The sequence below is a fragment of the Musa acuminata genome, chromosome BXJ3-1, assembly GCF_036884655.1.
Source record: "Musa acuminata AAA Group cultivar baxijiao chromosome BXJ3-1, Cavendish_Baxijiao_AAA, whole genome shotgun sequence".
In the NCBI taxonomy this organism is placed as follows: Eukaryota; Viridiplantae; Streptophyta; class Magnoliopsida; order Zingiberales; family Musaceae; genus Musa; species Musa acuminata.
This window is the reverse complement of record NC_088349.1, coordinates 44,062,436-44,070,602: the sequence shown is the minus strand read 5'-3', so window position 1 is coordinate 44,070,602 and position 8,167 is coordinate 44,062,436.

Here is an 8,167-nt window from a genome sequence, read left to right as displayed (position 1 = left end):
TCACAACATGTCATATGGAATTTGAAGGAGAATGAGAGATGGAAAGAAGATGAAAAACTTTACGGAAAATCCAATCAAACAAGTTTATTGTTTAGGGACAATTTAACATACCTAATTCCCTTCTAATGAATTCAAATTGGTCTTCATTCAAGGCTTTTGTGAATATATCTGCTAATTGATGCTTTGTGTCAATGAATTCTAGAACAACATTATTGTTAAGGACATGATCGCGTATGAAATGATGCCTAACGTCGATGTGCTTAGTTCTATAATGCTGAATTAGATTTTTAGTAAGACATATGGCACTAGTATTATCACATTTTATGGGAATATTTTTAAAGTGAATTCCATAGTCTTCTAATGTATTTTTCATCCAAATGACTTGTGCACAACATGCACTTGCAGCTATGTATTCGGCTTCTGCCGTAGATAGTGCAACTGAATTTTGTTTCTTGGAAGTCCAAGAAACAAGTGCATGTCCTAAAAATTGGCATGTTTCGGATGTACTTTTTCTATCTATTCTGCATCCGCCAAAATCGGCATCCGCATAAGCTATTAGATCAAATTTTTCAGATTTTGGATACCACAATCCTAAATTTGGAGTTCCTTTAAGATATCTAAATATTCTTTTAACACTCTTAAGATGACATAATTTAGGATTAGATTGAAACCTAGCGCAAAGTCCTACACTAAACATAATATCCGGTCTAGTCGTAGTGAGGTAGAGTAGACTACCTATCATTCCCCTATATGTTTTTTGATCGAAACTTTCACCATTTTCATCCATATCTAACTTAGTCGCAGTACTCATAGGGGTGTTTATTGCTTTTGAACTATCCATGTTAAATCGTTTTAACAATTCTAATGTATATTTGGATTGGTTAAGAAATATACCATCACTAAGTTGTTTGATTTGTAATCCCAAAAAGAAAGTTAATTCACCCATTAAACTCATTTCAAATTCAAGACTCATACATTTGGCAAATGATTCACATAGTGATTCATCCGAAGAGCCAAACACAATATCGTCAACATAAATTTGCACAATAAGAAAATTATTTTCAAAATGTTTAATAAATAATGTAGTATCAACCTTGCCTTTGGTAAAATTATTTAAAATAAGAAAGGAACTAAGCCTTTCATACCAAGCTCTAGGAGCTTGTTTTAAGCCATAGAGAGCTTTAGTCAATTTGAATACATGATTAGGAAGAAGAGAATTTTCAAATCCAGGAGGTTGTTCGACAAATACTTCTTCGGAAATAAAGCCATTTAAGAAGGCACTTTTAACATCCATTTGAAATAGTTTAAAATTATTACTACTAGCATAGGCAAGGAGCATCCTTATGGCTTCTAATCGAGCCACGGGAGCGAAGGTTTCTTCGTAATCGATACCTTCTTCTTGGTTGAAACCTTTGGCCACTAATCTAGCCTTGTTTCTAACCACAATACCATTTTCGTCTTGCTTGTTTCTAAAGACCCACTTAGTACCTATGACTAAGTGGTCACTTGGTCTAGGAACAAGCTTCCATACCTCATTCCTCTCAAATTGGTTCAATTCTTCTTGCATTGCAATGATCCAAAAATCATCTTTTAAGGCTTCGTCAATGCATTTAGGTTCAATTTGAGAAAGGAAAGCGGCGTTAGCACAGAAATTTTTGAAAGAAGAACGAGTTTGAACCCCTTTTGATGTATCTCCTATAATTTGCTCTTTTGGATGAGCATCTACATACTTCCATTCTTTTGGTAAAGAAATTTCGGAAAAAGATGCATTCAAATGGCTATTTTGAGAAGAGGGTTCATTTAAATTCAAATTATTAAAACCAAGATCATCATCAAAATCATTTTTCTTTAAATCGAAAGTTTCATTAAAAACTACATGAATAGACTCTTCAATTACTAAAGTTCTTTTATTAAAAACCCGAAAAGCTTTAGAAACGGAAGAGTAACCAAGAAAGATGCCTTCATCGGATTTAGCATCAAATTTTCCTAAAGCATCCCTTTCATTTAAAATAAAACATTTACAACCAAAAACTTTAAAATAGGAGATGTTTGGTTTTTTGTTATTCCATAATTCATAGGGAGTTTTGGATAAGGATGGTCTTATTAGAACTCTATTCATGATGTAGCAAGCCGTATTTACGGCTTCGGCCCAAAAGTACTTAGGTAAACTATGTTCATTCAACATAGTTCTTGCCATTTCTTGTAGGTTTCTATTTTTCCTTTCAACTACTCCATTTTGTTGAGGATTTCTTGGAGTTGAGAAGTTGTGATTGTACCCATTACTTTCGCAAAAATTTTGAAAGTCACGATTTTGGAATTCACCACCGTGATCACTCCGAATTGATGAAATCATGAAGCCTTTTTCGTTTTGAGTGAGTTTACAAAATTTAGAGAAACACTTGAAGCAATCACTTTTGTGAGCTAAGAAATAGGTCCAAGTGTATCTAGAGTAGTCATCCACAATCACAAAAGCATATTTGCTTCCACCTAGACTTGTTGTATCAATTGGTCCAAATAAGTCCAAATGGATCAATTGTAATGGTCTAGTAGTGCTAATTTGATTTTTTGGTTTGAAGCTTGTTTTTATTTGTTTGCCTAGTTGACATGCATCGCATACTTTGTCATTAATAAACTTTATATTTGGAATTCCTCGTACTAATTCTTGAGATGAGATCTTAGATATTGTTTTCATGCTTGCATGGCCTAATCTCCTATGCCAAAGCCAAGCATCATCATTTACGGCGGAGAAGCACATTTCATTACTTAGTTCATCAAGATTGATGGTATAGACATTATTTTGTTTTAAAGCAATCATAGTCATGTTATGATTTGGTTTTTCAATAATGCACATATTTGATTCAAATCTAACGATGTAACCTTTATCGCATAGTTGACTAATACTCAAGAGATTATATTTCAATCCATCAACTAGTAAGACATCATCAATGGAAAAATTAAATTTGTTACCAATAGTTCCCTTGCCAATGATTTTGCCCTTGTTGTTGTCTCCGAAGGTAACGTACCCTTCTTCTTTGCTAGTGAGCATAGAGAAATGAGATGGATCTCCAGTCATATGTCTTGAGCATCCACTATCGAGATACCATCTCTTGCTCCTAGCTTGTGGGTTTGTCTACAAAAGAGGATGATTTTTAGGTACTCATTTGATTTTGGGTGCCTCAAAAATTGACCCACTAACTTTATTATTTATGATTGAATTCTTTATAGTTCCTTTAGGAACCCATATTAATTTTTGTGAACTAATTTTCCTAAATGGGCATTTGTAGGCAATATGTCCGGATTTGCAACAAAAGTTGCATTTCATATAAGAGGAAACATGTAATGTAGGTCCTTTTATGAAAGTGGTAGGATTTTGATGTGATCCTTTTACAAATCCAATTCCATTTCTATTTGCGATGTGACCCTTGTGTGCAAGGATCATATCTAATCCTTTGCTACCAACCTTAAACTTGTTTAAGGTTTCCTTAAGAAGCAAATTTTCATTTTTTATTGCTTCTAAGTGCTCACACTTAGAGCATGGAGGAGTTTGAAGACTATCAAACTTATCTTGTAGCAAAGCATGCTCTTTCTTTAAGATACTTAACTTCTTGCTAACAGTTCTACATTCATCAAATAATTCATGAAAAGCGATAGATAGTTCTTCAAAAGATAAGTCTTCATTAAATAAATCACATACCTCTTCTCCTAACGCCATTAGCGCGTAATGAGCAACTTGCTCGGTGTTGGACTCCTCTTCTTCGGATGCGCTTGAATCATCCCACGTTGCCTTGAATGCCTTCTTCTTTGATGTTCCTTTTTTGGCTTGAGGACAATCGTTCTTATAGTGTCCCGGTTTTTTGCATTCATAGCAAATCACTTGGTCCTTCTTTTGTTCAAATTTATTTTTTGTATTATTTTTAAATCTGTTCTTTCTTAAATATTTTTTAAACTTTTGAGTCAAAAGTGCAATGTCATTGTCACTGTCCTCATCACTTGATGTTCCTTTCAAGTGGTCTTCTTGTGATTTGAGTGCCATATCCTTCCTGTTCTTTGGAAGGGGGTTCTCGAGTTCGTCATGAGCTTGACATGTCATTTTGTAGGTCATTAGAGACCCAATGAGTTCTTCAAGAGAGAATGCTTTAAGGTCTTTGGCCTCTTGAATGGCCGTAACTTTTGGATCCCAACTTTTAGGGAGGGATCTTAAGATTTTAGTTACTAGTTCAAAGTTAGTAAAATCTTTACCAAGAGCTTTGAGTCCATTGATGACATCCGTAAACCGGGTGTACATGTCTCCGATGGACTCACTTGGTTTCATTCAGAAAAGTTCGTAAGAGTGCACAAGGATGTTGATTTTGGACTCTTTTACTTGGCTAGTGCCTTCATGAGTGACCTCAAGAGTTCTCCAAATATCAAAAGCCGAATCACACATTGAAACACGATTAAATTCGTTTTTGTCTAGTGCACAAAACAAGGCATTCATAGCCTTTGCATTTAAAGCAAAAACCTTCTTCTCCGATTCATCCCATTCGCTCATCGGAAGAGAAGATTTTTGAAATTCATTCTCGACAATAGACCAAAGCTCAAAGTCCATAGAAATGAGGAAGATTCTCATGCGAGTCTTCCAATATGTGTAATCCGACCCATTAAACAAAGGTGGTCGTGCAATAGAATGGCCCTCTTGCATGCCGGAGTAAGCTATCTCTCTTGGGTATTAAACCAAATATGAGAGATAACCTTGCTCTGATACCACTTGTTAGGATCGGAGCGGCACTAAGAGGGGGGGGGGTGAATTAGTGCAGCGGATTAAAACTTCGATTTTAATCAAAATCTTTCGTACGTTAAGAACGAAACTTGAGAAATTTAACTTGAAGGCGTATTCTTGAAGTTGCGCAGCAAGAGTAATAAGGAACTAAAGTAGTAAGAAGATTTGCAGTAATGTAAATGACAATAATAAAAAGCAAACCAGAGATTACGCCGATTTTTAGAGTGGTTCGGTCAAATGACCTACTCCACTTGCGAGGCCCCTCTTCGATGAGGCTCCCACCTTCCACTAGCAAGTCTCTTGAAATGGAAGGGTAAACACCCCTCTTACAACCTTTTACAAGCAGCTCAACCTCTTACAAATTTTCAATAAGAAAGAAGGAGGAGAACTCTCTAGCAAATTGAAAACAAGACTTGCTAAGACTTTCTAAGACTTTTCTCTCAATCAAAATGCTTCTCAAAAGTTGTAACCTCAGCTGAGATTTGAGGGGTATTTATAAGCCTCAAGAGGATTCAAATTTTGGGCTCCAAAATTTGAATTCTCTTAGGGTTTCCGGTGCTGGCGGTTCCACCGCCCAGCCAGGCGGTGCCACCGCCCAGCCAAGGAGGTGTCATCGCCCAACACTCGGGTGCTGGGCGGTTTCACCGCCCAGCCAGGCGGTGCCACCGCCTGGCTCTCCAATTCATTTGTTTGGCTTAATTTTAGCCCAAACCAAATCTGACTTTGGGCCCAGTTGGCCCCTAACTAGGATATAGGATTATTTCTTAATCCTAATCCTAATTACAGGTGAACTACATAACACAAAAAAAAACATCCTAAGCAAGTTTTTTTTTAACCGCGAACGTCGAGTCTTGTTCCGGCGAGCTTTCCGACGAACTTCTTCCGACGGACTCCCTGCAAGCTCCCAATCTTTGTGATGACTTTAACGAGTAGCCGAGCCTTCTTGGTGATCTCCGCGAGCCTCCGACGATTTCTTTGGCGAACTTCCGACATGTTCCCGATTTCTTCTCGGATGGTTCCGGCAGCATCTCCGATGATTCTTCAGTCTCTTAAACGTCCATCGAGCTCGACTCCGGTATCCTTGCTTTATGTTTTCTGGTTATCGTAGTTAATCCTGCACACTTAACTCAATAATATGGATTAGATCAATTAACCCACCAATTGATTACATCATCAAAATCCGAGATTCAACACACATTTGATTCCTCTAGGTCCCAACTTTGTCCTTTGAGGATCATTATTGTTGGCATGAGACCCTTATTCTTTAAAATAACCAATGTTATGTTATCTTCTTTTCCATAACTCATATAGGGAGATCTTATTCTTTTTGAAATATGACATACAACCAATAAAGCTTCTTCCCACAAATTATAAGATAATTTAGCATGTAACAACATAACATTAATCATCTATAGATAAGTTCTATTTTTTCTTTCTGCTAATCTATTTTGCTCAGGTGTTTTAGGTATTGAACATTCATGAATTATGTCATGTTATTCATAAAACAAGTTAAATTCATTAGGAAAGTATTCTCCTCCTCTATCACTTCTTAAAACTTTAATTTTCTTCCCTAATTGATTTTCAACTTCTGTTTTATATGCCTTAAAAGCATTAAAAGTAATATTTTTATGCTTCCATAACTAAACATATATGAACCTAGATATATTATCTATAAAAGTATGAAATATCTATTGTCTCTTCTTATTAACATGCTATTTAATTCACATATATCATAATGTATTAAGTCTAACAAATTAGTATACCTTTCAATACTTTTGAATGGTTTCTTCGTCATCTTTAATTTAACATAAATTTTATATTTATTAAGATCATCAAAATAATAATTTATTAAGCCACACTAACCATTCTTTTAATGGAGCTAGTTCCAATATGTGCTAATATATCATATCATAATAAATAAGAATAAAAAAATAAACAAAAGTACTATTTTTATTAAATTTAAAATTATTATCAACAATAGATAATTTGATCATTCCCTCATTGGAATAGTCTTTTCCAACAAAAGTTTCATTATGGGATAGATTTAACTTCCCAAATTCAAATATAGATTTAATTCCCGGTTTGCCAAGGAGATTCCCACTCACTAAATTTTTATTCATATCTGAAACATGAAAAACATTAGTAAACATGACTTTTTTTCCCGAAGTGAAAGTGAGTTCCACATTTTTCATGTTAATCAAATTAAAACCAACTTCATTTTCTATTTGAATCTATTGCCTATCTATGACTTCTTTGTAAGTCTTGAAGAATATTTTATCATTGTAAACATGGACAGTAGCACAAGTATCATACCACCAACCAGAAACCTTATCAAATATGACATTCACTTCAAGACTTTCAATTTACTCACCATAGCGATTGTTATTTTACTCATCATAGCGATTATATGACATTCACTTCAAATATGGTCATTTTGCTCATCATAGCGATTATATTATCATCTCCCTCAATGGAGGTGACTTTCAGTTTCTTGCTTTTCTTAAATCTGTAATACCTAGCAAAATGACTAGATTTTTCACAAACAAAACAGCCTCCACTGTTTAGCTTCTTAAATTTTCCTTGATCCCTTTGGGGGGCAAAATGATTCTCTTTATTTTACTTATCTTTGTTGGAATTCTTAGGCCGATTCACAGTATTTGCTTTTATATTGTCAAAAGAGTTCTCAGTCTTATCTCTCATCCTCGATTCGAAAAATATTTTTGAATTTGCTCCAAAGTGATATCCTTGGAGTTATACAAAATCTTCTTCTTATACCTTTTTCAATATAAAGGCAACTTGGCTATTATAGTCTCTACTTGAAAATGTTCAAGAAGTTTAATGTTTTTAGCCTTCAATTGATTAATAATGATCTGCAACTCATGCACTTGTGCCTAGATTGACTTGTCATCCATAAACTTATAATCAAAATATTTAAAAATTAAAAATTTCTTTATATCTTCCTCCTCGTCATGATTCTTGAATTCCAAAGTATTCCAAATTGCTTTTGCATATGGTTCCACTATATTAATATCATAAAGCCAGTCCAAAAGATTGAGAATGTGTCCTCTACACATAACTTTATCTTCATTTCTCTTCTTTTGTTCAGTCTTGACTTCATCGTTGTTATTGTCGGTTGGATCAGGAATTTGTTGAAGATTTAGATCAAGCACATAGAATATCTTTAAAGCAACCAACATGAACTTTATCTTATCTTGCCAACGGGTAAAATTCGTTCCATTAAAACGATCCAAATGAATAAAATCTTGATTCAATAATTTGATGGTACAATAATACTATAGGAAATATATTTAAGCTTCAAACGTATATAAACACTTTCCTAAAATGATATTTGCACCATCTTTTTAACAAATAGTTTTAATAGATATAATAATCCTTTAGAAAATATGT